Here is a 10613-nt window from a genome sequence, read left to right as displayed (position 1 = left end):
AAAATGGCCGCCCGGCACCTTCCCTTTAATTAGCGCCGCCCCAGCCACAGGTAGGCCCCCCTGACCCCGTCGGACATAGCGTCTGGCGGTAAGTCAGGGGGCGCTACCGAAGATCCCGGCCGGGGTGCAAGCGGGGTGCTGCGCATGATGATGCCATCGCCGGCGGCGCAGTGCCATGGAGCGCTAACGGTTAGCGCCACCACTAACCTCCCGCTGAATTTCATGGGAGGCGTCGGCGGCGCCGCGCCCGGGCGCTAGTTGCTTTGCGCCCCATTAGTGTCCTCTTAGGGTGCTAACGGGAGGCGCGAAGCAGCCGAATTTTTAGGCCTATATGTTTTACAAATGCAGTAACCAACAGTTTCTGCGCTCTGAAACTGACCATCTGCAACATGGCATCCTTTACACCACTTCTGCAGCTGTTAGCTTATCAGATACATCAGAGCAGACTCAACTCATGCCAGGGTGAGCTGGCGTGTTCCCCGAGCAGCAGGTAACCCGTGAGGGAGCACCTAAAATTGGATGGAAGCCTCAAAATACCATTAAATTTGCTCTTAACAAGCCACTTAATGAGTTAAATTGTCTCCCCGCCGCTTGGTGTCAGGTCAGTTCTCCGCTGACAGACCCAACACCTGGGAGACTCGCGTGGTTTCCTACCCGCTGTCAATCTTTGCTATTTTGACAGCGGACCCGCCTCCAAGCCCGCCCTCTGAGCGCCGGCAAAATCGCGGCCTGAGTGTCAACTGTGGCTCAGTTGGTAGTACTCGTGCCTTGGAGTCAGAAGGTTGTGGGTTCAAGTCCAACTCCAGAGACTTGAGCACAAAATCTAGGCTGACACTCCCAGTGCGGTGCTGAAGGAACGCTGCACAGTCGGAGGTGCCGTCTATTGGATGTTTGTGCAATAGTTGCTTCAAATAGCATTGAATAATGATCAAGCTCTCATGTATATAGCACCTTTCATGTCTTCAGGATGACCCGAGCTGTTTTACAGCCAATGAAGTACTTTCTGAAGTGTAGACACTGTTGTAATGTAGGAAACATGGCAGCCAATTTGCGCACAGCAAGCTCCCACAAACAACAATGAAAGAAATGACCAGATTATCTTTTATAGGTGTTGGTTGAGGGCTAAATGTAGGCCAGGACACCGGGAGAGCTCCCCTGGGATCTTTTACGTCCACCTGAGAGGGCAGATGGGGCCTCGGTTTTATGTCTCATCCGAAAGACAGCAATACTCAAGTCTCTGGAGTGGGGCTTGAACCCACGAACTTCTAACTCAGAGGTGAGCGTGCTACTCACAGAGCCACGGCCGACACCTAAACTAATGAATTACTTTGGAAGTACGGTCACTGTTATGTAGGCAAACATTGCATCTAATTTACGTACAGCAAGGTCCCACTAACAGCAACGAGATAAGTGTCCAGATCATCTGTTTTTGAAGCCAATGAAGTGATCACGACTATTGGTTTATTTTTACAGTGACACAGTTAAATCATTCATGAGAACATAAGAACATAAGAATTAGGAGCAGGAGTAGGCCATAAGGCCCCTCGAGTCTGCATCGCCATGCAATAAGATCATGGCTGATCTTCGACCTCAACTCCACTTTCCTGCCCTATCCCCATATCCCTTAATTCTTCTGGAGTCGAAAAATCTATCAATCTCAGCCTTGAAAATACTCAATGACTGAGCATCCACAGCACTTTGGGGCAGAGAATTCCAAAGATTCACATCCCCCTTAGTGAAGAAATTCTTCCTCCTCTCAGTCTTAAAAGGCTGACCCCTTACCCTGAGACTGTGCCCCCTAGTTCTAGACTCTGCAGCCAGGAGAACCAACCTCTCAGCATCTACCCGGTCAATCCCCCTCAGAATCTTATATGTTTCAATGAGATCACCTCTCATTCTTCTAAACTCCAGAGAGTTTAGGCCCAATCTACTCAATCTCTCCTCATAGGACAACCCTCTCATCCCAGGGATCAATCTAGTGAAATAACAACAGAAAATGCTGGAAAAACTCAGCAGGCCAGGCAACATCCGTGGAGAGAAACTAGAGTCAACGTTTCTGGTCAAAACCCTTTATCAAGACTATCAATCTAGTGAACCTTTGTTGCACTGCCTCCAAGGCAAGTTATCCTTCCTTAAATAAGGAAACCAAAACTGTGCACAGTACTCCAGGTGTGGTCTCACCAGAGCCCTGTACAATTGTAGTAAGACTTCCTTACTCCAACCCTCTAGCAATAAAGGCCAACATGCCATTTGCCTTCCTAATTGCTTGCTGTACCTGCATGTAAACTGTACCGTCCTCCCTACGTGTATGTGTCTGCACGTAGTTAGACAGCCAGCCAAACTCCTTTCAATAACGACATGGGAGTCAGGATGTAGCGTCCAAACTCCGGTGTTTAATGATGCCACACTTGCATGAGGTCAATGAAACAATACAAATCAGTTGTATTGGGTTGGAGTAAAACTGAGAAAGAAAAAAGAAAGAAATGCACCTTGTTACATACATGAGATATAACTAACATCTAAACATGAATATGTAATGAAACCATTCAACTCACAGGCAATGCTTTCGAAGGCGTAACAATGTAAGATTACAGCAGATTAACTTGCAGCACACTTCATGCTGATGTGACCTCTTTGTTTGCTTATCACTATACTACTTCCTGTTCCTGTTGAGTGACCCTACTGGCCATTACCATCTACTGCCACCTACTGGCGGCAACAAAACGTAACACATGCAATTATAAGGCAGAACACTCCCCGCCTGGCGTCTATTAGATGCCACTACTTATAAAGCATACAAACTGTGGAATCAATAACACTCAGTCCTCCTTAGGTAAGAGGAGTACGACCTCTGAGATGGGTCTGAAGAACTTTTTGACCGTCCCTTGAACAGTGGCCTTCACCTCTAACTTTCGCACCCTGTCGTTTTTGCTGTCACAGTAGAATTTCACTGCATCAAGCTTGAAATCGATCTCATCCAGGATGAGATCCGCCATCTCCACCGCTAATACTGCAGTGCATAACTCCAGGTGTGGTATGGTGGGCTCTGGCCGGGGTGTCAACTTCGCCTTTCCCAGGGCAAATCCCACGTTGCTTTGGCCCTCATCATCCAGGGATCTCAGGTAGGCTACCGCGCCAATAGCTTTCTCGGACGCATCTGAGAATACACACAACTTGGTGCATTTGGATTTGGAGAGTGTGTCTGGTGAGTAGGTGCGTGGGATATGAAGATTTTTTAGATTTTTGAGAGAATTTCTCCATGTCTCCCATTCTGTTAACCTGCCTTCGGGGAGTGGAGAGTCCCAGTCGCTCATGTCTGTGCAGAGTTCTCGTAGTAGGGCTCTTCCCTGAATAGTCACAGGTGCCACCATGCCGAGAGGGTCAAAGAGTGAGTTGACCGTTGACAGCACTCCACGGCGTGTAAATGGCTTGTCATCTACAGACACTGCAAAGGTGAAGGTGTCAGATTCAATTTCCCAACGTAAACCAAGGCTTAGCTGGGCTGGCATGGTTTCGTCACTGAGGTCTAAGTCTTTAATGCCCTTGGCGAGATCCTCAGCTGGGAAGGCCTTCATCGCTGCTACACTGTTTGAGGCAATTTTGTGCAGCCTCAGGTTGGACTGTGCTAATGAAGCTTGAGTTTGCTTCAGCAGGTTGATGGCTTCTGCTTCTGAAGGTAAGGATATGAGGCCGTCATCAACATAAAAATGTCTCTCCACAAACTGTCTGTTCCATGCTCGTGTTCTCTCTCTTTGGCTGCACTTCTGAGCCCATAGATGGAGACTGCAGGGGAGGGACTGTTACCAAAAACGTGGACCTGCATCCTGTATTTAGTGATGTCCTTTGACATGTTGTTGTCGTGATATCAGAAGAACCTCAGATAGTTCCTATGGTCCTCTCTCACCACAAAGCAATAGAACATCTGTTGGATGTCTGCGGTTACTGCTACGAGCTCTTTCCTAAAGTGAATCAGCACGCCAAGGAGGGTGTTGTTTAGGTCTGGACCCGTGAGCAGAACGTTGTTGAGTGAGATGCCACAGTGCTGAGCTCTGGAGTCGAAAACTACTCTTATTTGACTAGGCTTCTGGGGGTGATAAACTCCAAAAATCAGGAGATACCAGCGCTCTTCTCCTTCTTTGAGTGGAGGTGCTAATTCAGCATGGTTACTCTCGAAAACCTTTTCCATGAAGGCAATGAACTGTTCCTTCATTTCGTGCTTTCTATCTAATGTGCGCCGCAGTGATGCGAGGCGTGACAGTGCCTGATCGCGATTGTTAGGCAGAAGAAGCCGGGGTACCTTGAAGGGGAGAGGCGCAACCCAGCTGTTCGCCTCATCTTTGTGAAATTCTTTCTCCATAATATTCATGAAAGCTTCGTCTTCGAAGGAGAGAGCACCTTTGTTGTCATCTTTTGTCTTTTCAAACACGATGTGCCCCAGTTTGTCGACAGCTCTGGTGTCAGCCGAGCACCCCCATGCTGTGTGAGAGAAATCACCTTGTTGCTCCCCGCCGTAGCTTGCTCTCTCTTTCAGGTGGATGTGACTTGGGCAGGGAGTGAGGAAAGAGGGTCGTCCGCTTTCTAGTACGCTGGTCTTAAAGGTGCTTATGTTGGGCTTGTGAGCTTGGCCTAGGCACACTTCTCCCACGAGCACCCAGCCTAAGTTGAGTCTTTGGGCAAAGGGGGCATCGTGTGGTCCGTTAACTTGCTCTCTCACCTTATGCACCCTCACCACATCTCTCCCGAGCAGGAGGAGAATCTGGGCCTTTGGATCCAATGCTGGGATGCGTGATGTTATGGGCTTTAGGTGGGCATGGTGAAGTGCTGTCTCAGGCGTTGGTATCTCCGATCAGTTGTTCGGGATTTCACTGCACTCTATCAGTGGCGGTAAGTCTATGCTCACCCCTTCACTCACTGCCTCGGCACAGAACCTATCTGCTTTCCTTCCTGCCATCTCCAAGAGTCCGGCACAGGTTCTCAGTGAGTAAGGGGCTGGGCTACTCTCGACGCCAAATATGTCAAAAAGTCTGACCGTGCGAGTGACCGGTTACTTTGGTCATCGAGTATTGCATACATGTTAACTGAGTGGTCGCGCTGTCCTTGTGGGTAGACTCTTACAAGGCATATTTTGGAACACGATCGTCCTGTGAGGCCTTGGCCACACACCTCAGTGCATATGGAGCTCACCGTTGGTGCAGTGGTAAGGGTTCCCTTTCTTTCGTCTCCGGGCTCAGAGTCTTTGATGGTTGGCTTTTCCGTTGTGGGGGTAGGACCTGGGTGCATAGCTGTGCTGTGGCGGTCACTCTCACACTCCCTGCATCTCAATGCTATCCTACAGTCTCTTGCAGTGTGGGAAACGGAGGCGCAACACCTAAAACATATCCCATTATCTTTGAGGTAGGCTCTGCGTTCATCTATGGTCTTGTTTCTGAAGCCTCTACAATTTGCGAGCGGATGAGGCTTATGATGGATGGGGCAGTGTTTTCCGGGATCGTCTTCATTCTTTGCTGCATCTATGCTGATGTCGGTCTTTGCAGTGACATCCGTCTTATGCACAGATATAGGCATTCTTGTGTCTACGTACTTTGACATGGGCTTCTCATACTTTGAGGGTCCACTACAGTAGCTGGACAGGGCAAAGCTTGGATCATTTCTAATTCTGGCTTCTCTGCAGATAAAGTTCACAAAGAAGGAAAATGGGGGAAACCACATGTGGTTGTCTTCTTTGAATTTTGAGCCTACGTTGATCCATTTTTCTTGGAGAGGGTGGGGCAACTTCTCCACTATTGGGTTGATGCCGCGAGCAGTATCTAAATAGGAGAGCCCAGGTAAGTATCCGTCTGTTTTGGCTGCCGGTAACTCCATTAAAAGGTCTCCAAGTTCTCTAAGCTTAAAGTAGTCTCTGTTACCTATTTTAGGAAAGTTTTCCAGCTTACTGAAGAGGGCTTTCTCTATCACCTCAGGAGCACAGTAACACTCCCTGAGTCTTGCCCAAACCATTCTAAGGGCTGTGCTTGGGTCATTTGTGTACACAAACCGGATCCTACAGGCATGTTCTGACGATTCTTTGCCCAGCCATGATGACAATAAATCCAACTCCTCACTAGCGCTCAGGCTCAAGCCACCAGTGGCATTAAGGAAGGATGACTGCCATGCTCGAAAACTCTCTGGCTTGTCGTCAAATTTTGTGAGACCTGTGATTACAAGTTCTCTACGTGCCAAATATTGGGCAATGCCTGTCATATTAGGAGTCTATGCATGGGTTGCCAGAGTATGATCGCATCAGAAGGGCTGCGATTGGATGGGAGACTGCCATGCTGGGTGACCTGTTCTAGCCTTTGAAAAGGGTTCTTTTTTGATGTGTGGAATTTTGGCATGAGTACCTTCCAAGTGGTTGGGAGCGGCGGATTGAGGCACAGGTTTCTTCGGGAGCGCTGCAAACTCTCCTTCGTGTGACCAGTCATCAATAACAAGGAAGGGGTCATCATCAGTGTAGCGTGAATGATTCACCTGAGTGACCTCATGTTGGGCTGGTGATGGCGATTCCGTGTTCTCGTGCAATGGTTCAAAGTTTGGGAAGGAGGAGATGTCTGTGCGTATCCTAGCCTGCTCCTGGACATAGTTGCTTGTCCGCCTCTCAGTGCTTTGAGGTGATGCAGGACGAGCAATGCTGCGGTGCTCTCCCACCTCTGCTTCTAGTGCCGCTTCCCATATCTCCGCCTCAGCAGTAGCGGCAGCTGCTTCTTTCTCAATGTGTAGTGCCTCCAGCGTGGTGTCCAATGTAGCAGCCTCTGCTTGTAGTCGGACCTTCTCTTTCTTCACAGCCAGTTCCTTTTTAGCAAAGGTCACGCGAGCCTGTGCCGCTTTAGCTTTAGCACATGCTCTAGCTGCTGCTACACTGGCTGTGATGATCTAGATGAGCGTGTACTTCTTGAGCTGGTCACAGATCTCTGCTCGTCTTGGAAGCTCTTGCCGTCCATGGCTGCACCGTGCTGCACTGCGAATGTTGCTTGTTGCGCCAGCTGATGACTTGCCTCCCTACGTGTATGTGTCTGTACATAGTTAGACAGCCAGCCAAACTCCTTTCAATAATGACATGGGAGTCAGGATGTAGCGTCCAAGCTCCGGTGTTTAATGATGCCACACTTGCATGAGGTCAATGAAACAATACAAATCAGTTGTATTGGGTTGGAGTAAAACTGAGAAAGAAAAAAGAAAGAAATGCACCTTGTTACATACATGAGATATAACTAACATCTAAACATGAATATGTAATGAAACCATTCAACTCACAGGCAATGCTTTCGAAGGCGTAACAATGTAAGATTACAGCAGATTAACTTGCAGCACACTTCATGCTGATGTGACCTCTTTGTTTGCTTATCACTATACTACTTCCTGTTCCTGTTGAGTGACCCTACTGGCCATTACCATCTACTGCCACCTACTGGCGGCAACAAAACGTAACACCTGCAATTATAAGGCAGAACATTAACGCTCTGTGTTTCTTGCACTAGGACACCCAAATCTCTCTGAACACCAACATTTAATAATTTCTCGCCATTTAAAAAATATTCTATTCTTCCTCCCAAAGTGAATAACCTCACATTTCCCCACATTATACTTCATCTGTCACCTTATTGCCCACTCACTTAACCTGTTTATATCCCTTTGCAGGCTCTTTGTGTCCTCTTCGCATCTTACTTTTCCACCTAGCTTTGTATCATCAGCAAACTTAATCATATTATGATTTTCTAAGTACCCTGTTACCACTTCCTTAATAATGGATTACAGCATTTTCCCGACAACTGATGTCATGCTAACTGGCCTGTAGTTCCCAGTTTTCTCTCTCCCTCCTTTCTTGAATAGCGGGGTTACATTTGCTACCTTCCTGTCTGCTGGGACCTTTCCTGAAACTAGGGAATTTTGCAAGATCACAACCAATGCATCCACTATCTCTGCAACCACCTCTTTTAGAACCCTAGGATGTAGGCTGTCAGGTCCAGGGGATTTGTTAGCTTTTAGTCCCATTAGTTTCTCAAGTACTTTTTCTCTACTGATATTAATTACTTTAAGATCCTCGCTCTCATTAGCCCCTTGGTTCCCCACTATTTTTGGAATACTTTTTGTGTCTTCCACTGTGAAGACAGATACAAAATATTTGTTTAAAGCCTCTGCTTGTTCCCCAATATAATTTCTCCTGTCTCGACCTCTAAGGGATCAGCATGTACTTTTGCTACTCTCTTCCTTTTTACATACTTGTAGAAGCTCTTACAATCTGTTTTATATATTTCTTGCTAATTTACTTTCATATTTTATTTTCTCCCTTTTTGTCAATTTTTTGGTCATCTAGGTTGGACAGGTTGGAAAAGCTGGATTTGTCTTTATTAGAGCAAAGGAGGTTGAGGGGTGATTTGATAGAGGTGTACAAGTTTTTTTACGGGTTAGGATAGGCTAGACGGGGAAAGGCTGTTCCCACTAATTGATGGTACAAGGACTAGGGGACACAGATTTAAGGTTTTGGGCAAGAGATACAGGGGGGATGTGAGGTAAAACTTTTTTATGCAGCGAGTGGTGAGGAACTGGAACTCGCTGCCGACGGAAGTGGTGGAAGCGGAGACACTCATAAGTTTTCTGACGTCCGAGGAGGCGGGTTTGGAGGTGGGAAAATCAGAAACAATGAGGGCGGGTTCTGAACCGGATTTGGAGGGCGGGAAACGGTCCCACCTCCAGCTGGCCATAGCGCTCGTTAAGAGGATTAAATGCTCGTTAAGGGCCTCTCTAAGCCTATTTTGAGAGGCCCTCGTAATTTTTCGAGCATTTCGGCGTGTTCCACGACCCTCCTAAACCACGAGCTAAACCTGGCAGGTTGACTAGTGGGTGGTCTCCTCACAGCTGCAGGTCCAACATTAAATCGTTTATTTCATCAGGAATTAGTTGCAGGTGCCAGAACTTTGCTTTAAAAGGTCTTTGAGCATTTTTAGAAGGCCTTCCGAAGTCGGAGGTGCTGCAACTTGAATCTATCAACTGTGGGACCTGCTTGGAAGACCCTCTCCCTGCTTGAAATGAGCGCTTCTCCAACGGAGGCATCTGCAAGCAGCATGGAGCCATTCGTTTTCTTTCTCCATGGACCTCAGATTCAGATGAGGAGCATCCATGGCAGCAGCAGAACCAGGCAGCTCAGGAGCAACTGCAGCAGGAGCCCCAACCTCCTGCTCAGCCACCTGATGCTGCACAGGGCAGAAGGCGCCAGCGCATCGAGGCACCTCGCCGCAGGAGATACCCCCAACAGAGGGTTTACAGACAGAGGATGGCTACCTTAACATGAGTGAGCAGCAGTGCCAAAGGAGGCTGAGACTTTCGCGAGAGGTTGTCTGAGAGATCTGCGGACTGCTGCAGCAAGACCTGGTGCCCAGAGGAACGGGTGGACGCCCCTTACCAGTGGCTGTCAAAGTCACCACCGTGATCAACTTCTTTGCCTCAGGCTCCTTCCAGGGATCATCAGCAGACATCAGTGGCATCTCCTAGTTGGCCGCCCACAGTTGCATCACGCAGGTTACCGATGGCCTTTTTGCTAAGGCCCATAATTACATCCAGTTCCCAAGGGATCAAGCAAGTATAACCGCCCGTTCGGTTGGCTTTGCAAATATGGCCGGCATGCCAATGGTGCAGGGCGTCATAGACTGCACACATGTGGCCCTTAGGGCACCCCATCACAACCCAGCTATCTTTGTCAACCGAAAGGGCTTCCACTCCCTCAACGTACAGCTGGTGTGTAACCACAAGAAGGAGTTCTTGCATGTTTGCGCCAAGTTCTGTGGTAGTTGCCATGACTCTTTCATACTGTGGAACTCTAGTGTTCCTATGCTTTTCAATCCACCAAAGCAACTTAACGGATGGCTCCTTGGTGACAAAGGCTACCCCCTGAAGAAGTGGCTAATGACGCCAATCAGGAGGCCAGCTAACGAGGCTGAAGAGCACTACAACACCAGCCACACTTCGACCAGGTCCATCATCGAGCAAACCATTGAGTTGTTGAAGATGCGCTTCCGTTGCCTTGACCGATCAGGTGGAGTCCTGCAGTATACACCATACAGGGTCTCCAGAATGGTCGTGGTCTGCTGTGCACTGCACAACATTGCACAGCGTCGTGGCTTGCAGCTTCCTGATGAGCAAGTGGCTCAGTTCCAGCCCTCCTCAGATGAGGAGGAGGAGGAGGAGGTTGAGGAGGAAGAGAAGGAGCAGGAGGAGGTCAGAGCGCCGGTGTATTGACCAGCAGCAGCGGCAGCACGCGAGCACATGGCTGTCCGGGATGCAAGGGATGAACTTATCATGGCCAGATTTGCATAGCTTCATCCTAAGACAGCACTGACAATGGACATGACTCTCTGGCCTCCTTTCACTCAGGCCACCAACCTGACAACGCAAGTGTGGTGGAGCCCACAATGTGGAGCTGCCTAAGGTGAAAGAACAGATGGCATAACGCCAACATTTTGTCATCAAATCATTTTAATGCTTTCCAACAGGGATGGCATTTCATCAATGCACAGAAACATTCTCCCAATCTGCACACAGATCTGGAGTTATATCCCTTGCCAGCTGTACCCACACAGCCT

Source organism: Somniosus microcephalus, chromosome 16, assembly GCF_052327205.1.
Source record: "Somniosus microcephalus isolate GS21.2 chromosome 16, FLI_Smic_1.0, whole genome shotgun sequence".
NCBI lineage: Eukaryota > Metazoa > Chordata > Chondrichthyes > Squaliformes > Somniosidae > Somniosus > Somniosus microcephalus.
This window is presented reverse-complemented; position numbering follows the sequence as displayed.